Source organism: Helianthus annuus, chromosome 14 (genome assembly GCF_002127325.2).
Source record: "Helianthus annuus cultivar XRQ/B chromosome 14, HanXRQr2.0-SUNRISE, whole genome shotgun sequence".
Lineage (NCBI taxonomy): Eukaryota > Viridiplantae > Streptophyta > Magnoliopsida > Asterales > Asteraceae > Helianthus > Helianthus annuus.
The window spans coordinates 87,824,616-87,835,235 of NC_035446.2; the positions used below are offsets into that span (position 1 = coordinate 87,824,616).

Genomic DNA, 10,620 nt, shown 5'->3' on the forward strand with positions numbered 1-10,620 from the left:
TTTAGTACCGGTTTATCCTCAACGTCTAACCAAATCAAAATGTTAGAAAAGATTTTTAAACTAAGAAAATAAAAACTAACTAAATGCTGAAAAATAAAATAAAAATCAAAACAGATAGACAAGATGAATCACTTGGATCCGACTCGTGTATTAGTATAACCTTTGATTATTTTCGCACTTTTGCACTTGTTTAAGAGATTATCTTAGTTATTGTAGTAGGCCCCTCTTTTGAAGGCGACGTTACCCTCAACCCAGTAGTTTGAGTCAGCAAGGATACAATCCTAAAGGGTCGGATTATTGAAAGATAATGAATTAAGTTATTAATGCAAATTATGGTAGGCCCCTCTTTTGGAGGTGATGTTACCCTCGACTAAGTAGTCTGAGTCAGCAGGGATACAGTCCTAAATAGCCGGGTTATAGTATTAATAATAGTTAACTTATGAGGGGGTCAATGAGTGTAACGTCCGTGTTTGCGTCTAATAAAAGACGACTAAAGGACACTAGAAGAATAAAAATTTCTTAAGAGTGTCCAACTTTTCGCAATTTAAAACGATGATATCAATAACATATGCATTAATTTTAACAAAATTTGGGCATGACCCGTCCGTAAAACGGGCATACCCCTGTTTTAATCATAATCAAACTAGATACAATTCTACAATTCGTTCAACAAAATACTACTAAAAACCGTTACAAAAATTTTTGGACCAAAAACATTTGGACAAGCTAGCGGAAGCGTTTGGTATGACATAACATGAACAGCGCTCGCTCCGATTCTCCAAGTCGCCTAAATTGAGGATTTACCTACATTCAACAACAAAGCTTTAAAAAGTTAGTCAATATACTTATCTGCTTATAAAACCATTATTTTAATTCTATTCGAGTATGTACTTTCATTTTTCTTACGCATTCGATTACCCAATTAAATGGGTATGACATATATTTTCATGCGACTCACCCGTTAGTAGATGATGACGACCAAGCATAAAATATTGTATAAACTAAAACGTCCATAGCGTATTCTAACCGCATAAGTTACTTCCACCCAATTAACCTTCCATTATTCAATCATTTTATTTCTATATCAACACTTCGAAAGTCCGACATACATAACCTGCACTTTCAAACATACTCAATAATAACTTGGTTAGCAAACCCGTAATCTCAACATGTTCAAGTACTACATCTTCGTAAAAAGGGTGCCAACCGTTTATATACATCTATTTAACTATCACATAATGTACGCCTTTCGCATAACTATGAACATGCATATGTATATATATATATATATATGTATTTTCCATACACATCATGCATACTAGTTTATACGATTTAAACTCACCATGACACCAATTCTTCATACCTACATACCATCCTATTCACTTCAACTCAATTAACACACCTCCCTAGTCATGCATATGACCATCCGATAATAGACTACTTATAAACAATTCCTTCCGTACTAGTCAATTCATAAATCACGATTAAATCCCTTTTAATATTACAAAAATCCCATACTCGATACTTACCACCCCTTGGTTTAATCCACCAACCCTGTTTCCAATAATCTTATCCCTATTAGTTCCAATTCCTTTACTTCGTATATTAGACAAACTAAATATATATAAAGATCACATACCTTATACTCAATACTCAATAAACGATCTTGTGGTAAGTCTACACTGCTCATTATTCCCAGTATCTGCATCTTACTTCCATCACCTTGTTTATGATTTAATCATACTAATAAACTCGGATATTTATATCACCGACAATAATTACCATTATCACACAACTTCGTACTAAGATTAACTCTCCTCTACAATTCTTACCGCACACCATATAAATATTTTCACAAAGGTATTTATATAATTAATAAAACATGCTACATGAGTAAAGCGTCACTCACCTTTTTCCATAGAGGTGTTGTCTTCCATGCTATCCTTGTGACCCGTTGTTTCCCATCTATGTCATACCTGCTAAACAACAAGTCAACTTGCAAATCATTAGAACACATAACGACCATTCACCCCTTTTTAATACGTAAGTATTATTTATCCAACTCGTTGTATGTGTTCTTGACGATTTTCACCATTAGTCTTTTAATTAGGTCAACCCTACTCATTTGACCCGTTTTCACCCCTTAGTGCAAGTGCTTGCAATGCTCTTGAAGCAAGTACTTTAAACACTTCTAATATACTAAGTTAGATACACATAAACAACTAAAACTAACCATTTATGTTTAGTTCTAATGTGTTCTAACATCCTTTTTATTTAGTTTTACAAAAACTTTATTTTAGTGCACCACTATTCTGCGCAACTGTTGTATTCGGCCTATTAGACCCTTGTACAGTTTTAGTTGGTTTGACATCTTCAAATATGATATGTAAAACATTCTTATATCTTTTCAACCCAACAAATATCACCCCAAGTGGAATTTTCTATGATTTTCAGAAGAGACAGAACTGATTCATAAATCAACTAATAATTCAGCTTTAAACCAATCTGCTAAGCTGTTTTGTACTGCAGTTTTCGTATATCTATCATTCTTATTTCCTCTCATTCTAAACATATTTAGAAAATTTACTCCTAGGGCTTTCCAACCATATAAAGAACACCCCAAACGGACACTCGGTTGATTTTATATGATTTTTCGAATTCTGCCCAAAATCTGATTAAAAAGCTGCGAAAATCATGTTTATGGTGCTCCTAACTTCGACCCAAACCATAAAACGCAGCCCTCTTTCATGGTTAAAACTTATGTTGAACTCTTATAAAGGGTTAGGAACATCAAACACATTTATTATATATCAATGGATGGTAAAACATTACAAATTTGCAAACAATCATTCCAAAACCATCCAATTTCCAAAATCCCCAATTTAAATCAAGAACCCTAATCTTCATAGATCAAGTACAACCATAGTTAATCATCAAGGAAGTAATTACAACTTACTAACATCAACATAAAGTCATAAAATTCAGGTTATAGTCATAGCTTGTTCAATCAAACAAGAAACCCTAACATGCATATTAATCAACAATGGAGTTTCTAAGTATCATCAACATTAAATAACTATGATAGAATTGTTAACTTCTCACCCAATGGGTTTTTGCTATAACTCAATCAAAATGCTAAAATCAAACATGATTCCTATCATATCTTGCATTCATAACTTCAAATCACACTCATATTTGCATAATTTCATGATTAGATGAAAAACCCTTTTCCTAAAATTCACCAAATCAAAGAATTCGACTTACCACTTTACTGAACAAGGTTAGATGTTTGCAAATTGAGGTTCATGCATCCGATTTTCATTGAGATTCCTACTGAATTTGATGAAGTTGGTGAAACTAGGGTTTCACCTTGCCTTCTGCCCCTCTACGATCGCAAGAAACCAAACACTGGTTTCTTTCTCTTTTTTTTTATTTTTATTCCATTACACATTTACACATTAGCCCCCTTGTCTATCAAAGTGTGTTTAAGTTTGTTATTTCCCTTACTAACTTGGCCTTTTATCTTTATTTAACTTAGATACACACATATATAAATTTACTATCATTTCCTTACGGTACCGTTTTACAGTACCGTCTTCCGTTGTCTAGCATCACAAAATAATATTATTTTATGACATACGAAGTTTGGGGTGTTACAAGTCTACCCCCCTTAGAGGAGGTTTCGTCCCCGAAACCTTGCTCATTTCCACTTAACATTGAATACATTTCCTTACAGGTTATCACCAACCCTTCTATTTAGCACACTTAGGGCACACTTGTAGATTGTAGACCATTAGATTTCGAATTCTTGCCTCATGTTAGTTCCCTAGTGATGATTATCAATACAAGTTCATTCGCTCGTTTCATTCAAAACGCATATCATGGCATTAATTCACTCATGCCTTATAACAGGGGCTTTGTTCAGGAACAGAATATAATCGTACGCATTGACCCTATCTCCTTAAATTAGAGATTTACTTTCATAATCACACAAGGGTCAGTGTCTGACCCAGAGCTCTTATTAGTGTCTTTTACTTTATAATGCTAGCTCATAGCGCATACCATCACTAGAGTTTCATTCATCAAATTTATTCCAATTTTATGCAACTATTAATCGTGCATACCCAAGTCTATTACTTGTTTCTAACTTCCTAATTAAGCATATTACATTCATATATTTACTAATCGAAATAAATCGATTTATTTCATACTACTCATACACCATACGCTATCTTTCCTTTTGCTATCTATGAGTCATCCTAGACATTCCATTACTATCATTACTTTCGTTTACCTTTAAGCTCATAGGAGGGGTCGATATATTACCATACGCATACTATAATCATTCAAGGACTTATTATTACAACTATAATCACCCTTCCTAAACTTACTTATCCGTACTTAAATCACGAAGGCTAAACATTATTCCCATAGTTACTGTTGTCATTTATGCCATGTGTATCTTTTTCTACAATGTCTTGTTCAAATGAACATGGCCAACAAGCCGAGCATCAAGGTTAGTATTTCTTAACGATACTTGTCGTCTCTTATATTCTATCAGAATTTCCACAGTTACGAGCATTCAAGTTCTATACCACTCAACGATCATTACGAGCATTTTGAAATTCATTCTACATTTTTGCATTACGGTTTGTATATATACATTCTATTTTAACACATCCATCTCTAGTCGAGTCATAACCTCCTATTTATGTCATAACTCTTTTTATACATACCTGACGGAAGTAAATTCCATTGATTCGTTATCCATGCCTTACGATGATCATTCCTTTCCGATTAGTGACATTGCGTCTCTATTCTTCAAGCTCACCTATGAGTATAAAACTTAACAAATCAAATCATTAACTACCGAGTTCAAATGGCGATCGCCGTCTGACCCGTATGTCCCATTTATCATTTCTACCATTCTTGCATACGACGCATTTGCATAAATATATTCATGCATATATATCATATATATATGTAAGTTTAAACATAATTTGGGTCATATCACTTAAGGAATATTTACTTGTTCGGTCCGTAACTACTTACACATTCGAATATTTTCATTCTTATCATTCTTTTGCTCATTTGTTTTACATTTACTTATCATGGTCAAGCTATCGACTTCTTCTTATGTAGACTAGTTTCGCCTTTTATATCTTAAATCTGTTTTGCGGATTCGAACAGATTGCATTCATGCCTTTCATTCCTTGAATCCGTCTCGCGGATTCAAGCATTGCATCCATATCTTTCATTCCTTGAATCCGTCTCGCAGATTCAAGCATTGCATTCGTATCTTTCATTCCTTGAACCCGTCTCGCAGATTCAAGCATTGCATTCGTATCTTTCATTCCTTGAATCCGTCTCGCGGATTCAAGCATTGCATTCGTATCTTTCATTCCTTGAATCCGTCTCGCGGATTCAAGCATTGCACTCATATCTTTCATTCCTTGAATCCGTCTCGCGGATTCAAGCATTGCATTCCTACATTGTTGCTCCGTACTTCTTACGGATTCAACATTTTATTCTTATCACTTGCACTTTTACTCTTACTTAGTACTCTCAATCTCCCGAGAGTCTTACTACTCATTTTACCCGTACGCCCACCTGCTACCCAACTCTAACGGACATACATGTAGCAATTATCACGGTCTCACGAACGTGATACGTTTCTTGTGTACTGGCCGGGTACACAACCCACGTACTAGTTTCGTGTCTTCGCGTAATCGCCACATCATGCCCGAAGAATTAAGTTTCGGCTCGTGCTACATTTTTAAAACTCCTCTACCATGTCATTGTTATATTCATTTAGAATTTCCTTTCACTTACCTAATTAAACTATTTCATACATTAACGCGTTGAGTATACGTACCAGGGGTCAATTCGTCTTATTACTTACCTTAATGCCGGTCCTAGACCGCATTCACGGATAATTCCTTCCGAACAATTGCGTTTACCCTTCACGTAACCCGCGTGCTCTTGGCCTTATAAATAACATATAAATAAATGATTAGCATGCTCCGTTTATCTTATCCACTAATCATGGTCACATATATCGTACTAGGCCTTATATAGATCTTATACGAACATTCATTAAGCTTTTGGACAATTTGGAAACTCAAAGTACGAAAATAAGACAAAACAAAAAAAGTTTCAGCGGATTTGATTTCCGCTAGCCGTCGGCGACGGGCTTTGTAATTGTGCGTCGCCACAAAAGTCCGTAGACAGGAAAATAGGCCGTCGGCAAGCATGAGGGCGTCGGCGACGGCATCACAGCCCGTCGGCGACGGCCCTTCCTATTGCTGAAACACCGAAAAACCGTTTTGGGGCGTTCCGACTATTTATCGGGTCCGTTTTTCAGCTACACGGGTCCCAGAACTTCTTATTTTACACACCTTATCACCCATAACCTACTTGAACCTTAAAACTTATACCGTAACAAACTATACATACTTATATTAATCGAAAATTTAAAATTTTACCTCATTGGCGATCTCGGAGCGAGCACACTTTTGCACGAGCCATCGGTTTGAGTTCAAGCACTGATACTCTTGCTCGAATCCCTCAAACCTAGGCTCTGATACCAACTTGTAACGTCCGTGTTTGCGTCTAATAAAAGACGACTAAAGGACACTAGAAGAATAAAAATTTCTTAAGAGTGTCCAACTTTTCGCAATTTAAAACGATGATATCAATAACATATGCATTAATTTTAACAAAATTTGGGCATGACCCGTCCGTAAAACGGGCATACCCCTGTTTTAATCATAATCAAACTAGATACAATTCTACAATTCGTTCAACAAAATACTACTAAAAACCGTTACAAAAATTTTTGGACCAAAAACATTTGGACAAGCTAGCGGAAGCGTTTGGTATGACATAACATGAACAGCGCTCGCTCCGATTCTCCAAGTCGCCTAAATTGAGGATTTACCTACATTCAACAACAAAGCTTTAAAAAGTTAGTCAATATACTTATCTGCTTATAAAACCATTATTTTAATTCTATTCGAGTATGTACTTTCATTTTTCTTACGCATTCGATTACCCAATTAAATGGGTATGACATATATTTTCATGCGACTCACCCGTTAGTAGATGATGACGACCAAGCATAAAATATTGTATAAACTAAAACGTCCATAGCGTATTCTAACCGCATAAGTTACTTCCACCCAATTAACCTTCCATTATTCAATCATTTTATTTCTATATCAACACTTCGAAAGTCCGACATACATAACCTGCACTTTCAAACATACTCAATAATAACTTGGTTAGCAAACCCGTAATCTCAACATGTTCAAGTACTACATCTTCGTAAAAAGGGTGCCAACCGTTTATATACATCTATTTAACTATCACATAATGTACGCCTTTCGCATAACTATGAACATGCATATGTATATATATATATATATGTATTTTCCATACACATCATGCATACTAGTTTATACGATTTAAACTCACCATGACACCAATTATTCATACCTACATACCATCCTATTCACTTCAACTCAATTAACACACCTCCCTAGTCATGCATATGACCATCCGATAATAGACTACTTATAAACAATTCCTTCCGTACTAGTCAATTCATAAATCACGATTAAATCCCTTTTAATATTACAAAAATCCCATACTCGATACTTACCACCCCTTGGTTTAATCCACCAACCCTGTTTCCAATAATCTTATCCCTATTAGTTCCAATTCCTTTACTTCGTATATTAGACAAACTAAATATATATAAAGATCACATACCTTATACTCAATACTCAATAAACGATCTTGTGGTAAGTCTACACTGCTCATTATTCCCAGTATCTGCATCTTACTTCCATCACCTTGTTTATGATTTAATCATACTAATAAACTCGGATATTTATATCACCGACAATAATTACCATTATCACACAACTTCGTACTAAGATTAACTCTCCTCTACAATTCTTACCGCACACCATATAAATATTTTCACAAAGGTATTTATATAATTAATAAAACATGCTACATGAGTAAAGCGTCACTCACCTTTTTCCATAGAGGTGTTGTCTTCCATGCTATCCTTGTGACCCGTTGTTTCCCATCTATGTCATACCTGCTAAACAACAAGTCAACTTGCAAATCATTAGAACACATAACGACCATTCACCCCTTTTTAATACGTAAGTATTATTTATCCAACTCGTTGTATGTGTTCTTGACGATTTTCACCATTAGTCTTTTAATTAGGTCAACCCTACTCATTTGACCCGTTTTCACCCCTTAGTGCAAGTGCTTGCAATGCTCTTGAAGCAAGTACTTTAAACACTTCTAATATACTAAGTTAGATACACATAAACAACTAAAACTAACCATTTATGTTTAGTTCTAATGTGTTCTAACATCCTTTTTATTTAGTTTTACAAAAACTTTATTTTAGTGCACCACTATTCTGCGCAACTGTTGTATTCGGCCTATTAGACCCTTGTACAGTTTTAGTTGGTTTGACATCTTCAAATATGATATGTAAAACATTCTTATATCTTTTCAACCCAACAAATATCACCCCAAGTGGAATTTTCTATGATTTTCAGAAGAGACAGAACTGATTCATAAATCAACTAATAATTCAGCTTTAAACCAATCTGCTAAGCTGTTTTGTACTGCAGTTTTCGTATATCTATCATTCTTATTTCCTCTCATTCTAAACATATTTAGAAAATTTACTCCTAGGGCTTTCCAACCATATAAAGAACACCCCAAACGGACACTCGGTTGATTTTATATGATTTTTCGAATTCTGCCCAAAATCTGATTAAAAAGCTGCGAAAATCATGTTTATGGTGCTCCTAACTTCGACCCAAACCATAAAACGCAGCCCTCTTTCATGGTTAAAACTTATGTTGAACTCTTATAAAGGGTTAGGAACATCAAACACATTTATTATATATCAATGGATGGTAAAACATTACAAATTTGCAAACAATCATTCCAAAACCATCCAATTTCCAAAATCCCCAATTTAAATCAAGAACCCTAATCTTCATAGATCAAGTACAACCATAGTTAATCATCAAGGAAGTAATTACAACTTACTAACATCAACATAAAGTCATAAAATTCAGGTTATAGTCATAGCTTGTTCAATCAAACAAGAAACCCTAACATGCATATTAATCAACAATGGAGTTTCTAAGTATCATCAACATTAAATAACTATGATAGAATTGTTAACTTCTCACCCAATGGGTTTTTGCTATAACTCAATCAAAATGCTAAAATCAAACATGATTCCTATCATATCTTGCATTCATAACTTCAAATCACACTCATATTTGCATAATTTCATGATTAGATGAAAAACCCTTTTCCTAAAATTCACCAAATCAAAGAATTCGACTTACCACTTTACTGAACAAGGTTAGATGTTTGCAAATTGAGGTTCATGCATCCGATTTTCATTGAGATTCCTACTGAATTTGATGAAGTTGGTGAAACTAGGGTTTCACCTTGCCTTCTGCCCCTCTACGATCGCAAGAAACCAAACACTGGTTTCTTTCTCTTTTTTTTTATTTTTATTCCATTACACATTTACACATTAGCCCCCTTGTCTATCAAAGTGTGTTTAAGTTTGTTATTTCCCTTACTAACTTGGCCTTTTATCTTTATTTAACTTAGATACACACATATATAAATTTACTATCATTTCCTTACGGTACCGTTTTACAGTACCGTCTTCCGTTGTCTAGCATCACAAAATAATATTATTTTATGACATACGAAGTTTGGGGTGTTACAATGAGTTTGGATCCCCGCCATCCAATACCTATGGGTATTGAAGGAGATCCTACTAAATTTGACCCAGGTCCCTTGCAGGACCTCTAAACGCTGAACAAGGGCAAGACCCTTACCAAACCGTTCCCTTAACCCCCGACCAGGTAGCCAACATACCTCCATATAGACCGTGGAGATATGAATGGTGAAAATCTTTTATTTTATATAGACAGTAAAATAATGCCAAGACACCACAGACAAATGATAAGGAAAAGTCACCTTCAACATAAGCAACTAGTTATTAAAGTCATTAATACAAAACCAAATAAAAAGTGCAAAAGATTAAAAATAAAAAGTATTATACTAAACACTTGTCTTCACAAGTGATGTAAGAGACTTAGGCAAACATGGCCTTGATTGTCAAGAACTCTTACGATCAATCTTGGATCCCGAGACGACTCACACACTCTATGATGGACAATGGATGATGGTGGTGGATGATGGTGTTATGGTGGTGGTGGGTGGTGGATGAAGTGTGAGAGAGGTGGTGTGCCAAGGGATGAGTTGCAATGAAGCCAAGCACTCCTATTTATAGGCTGAACAGAAGCCTGGGCACGGCCCCGTGTCCGCTGCACACGGCCCCGTGCCTGTCTGACAATCTCTCTCCTCATTAATTGTAATTCGCAATTACAATTAATGCGCCTACAGTACTTTCGCCACGCCCCCGTGTTCACTGGGCACGGCCCCGTGGTGGGCAATGGAAGCTTCTACAGGTTTGTCTTTTCTGTTGCTTCTTGGGCACGGCCCCGTGCTGGCTGAGCACGGTCTCAGTCTTCTGCCTTCTCTGTTTTT

The 10,620-nt window shown here is 35.5% G+C and overlaps 2 long non-coding RNA genes across 6 annotated transcripts; both read right to left on the minus strand.

The window, feature by feature from the left end:
• Nucleotides 1–553: 553 nt before the first annotated feature.
• On the minus strand, nucleotides 554–3,397 carry LOC110905569. Of its 3 annotated transcripts, XR_002573232.2 has the most exons (4): nucleotides 3,265–3,397; nucleotides 1,910–1,976; nucleotides 959–1,114; nucleotides 554–804 (listed from the first exon to the last, which is right to left on the minus strand). It is a non-coding gene; the product is annotated as an uncharacterized LOC110905569 (long non-coding RNA). The 3 variants fall into 3 exon arrangements; XR_004878108.1 differs by having other exon boundaries at nucleotides 959–1,976; XR_004878109.1 differs by having other exon boundaries at nucleotides 959–1,979; nucleotides 3,265–3,390.
• Nucleotides 3,398–6,689: 3,292 nt separating this feature from the next.
• LOC110905571 lies at nucleotides 6,690–9,531 on the minus strand. 3 transcript variants are annotated; one of them, XR_002573235.2, is made up of 4 exons: nucleotides 9,399–9,531; nucleotides 8,044–8,110; nucleotides 7,095–7,250; nucleotides 6,690–6,940 (listed from the first exon to the last, which is right to left on the minus strand). It is a non-coding gene; the product is annotated as an uncharacterized LOC110905571 (long non-coding RNA). The 3 variants fall into 3 exon arrangements; XR_004878110.1 differs by having other exon boundaries at nucleotides 7,095–8,110; XR_004878111.1 differs by having other exon boundaries at nucleotides 7,095–8,113; nucleotides 9,399–9,524.
• Nucleotides 9,532–10,620: the final 1,089 nt, after the last annotated feature.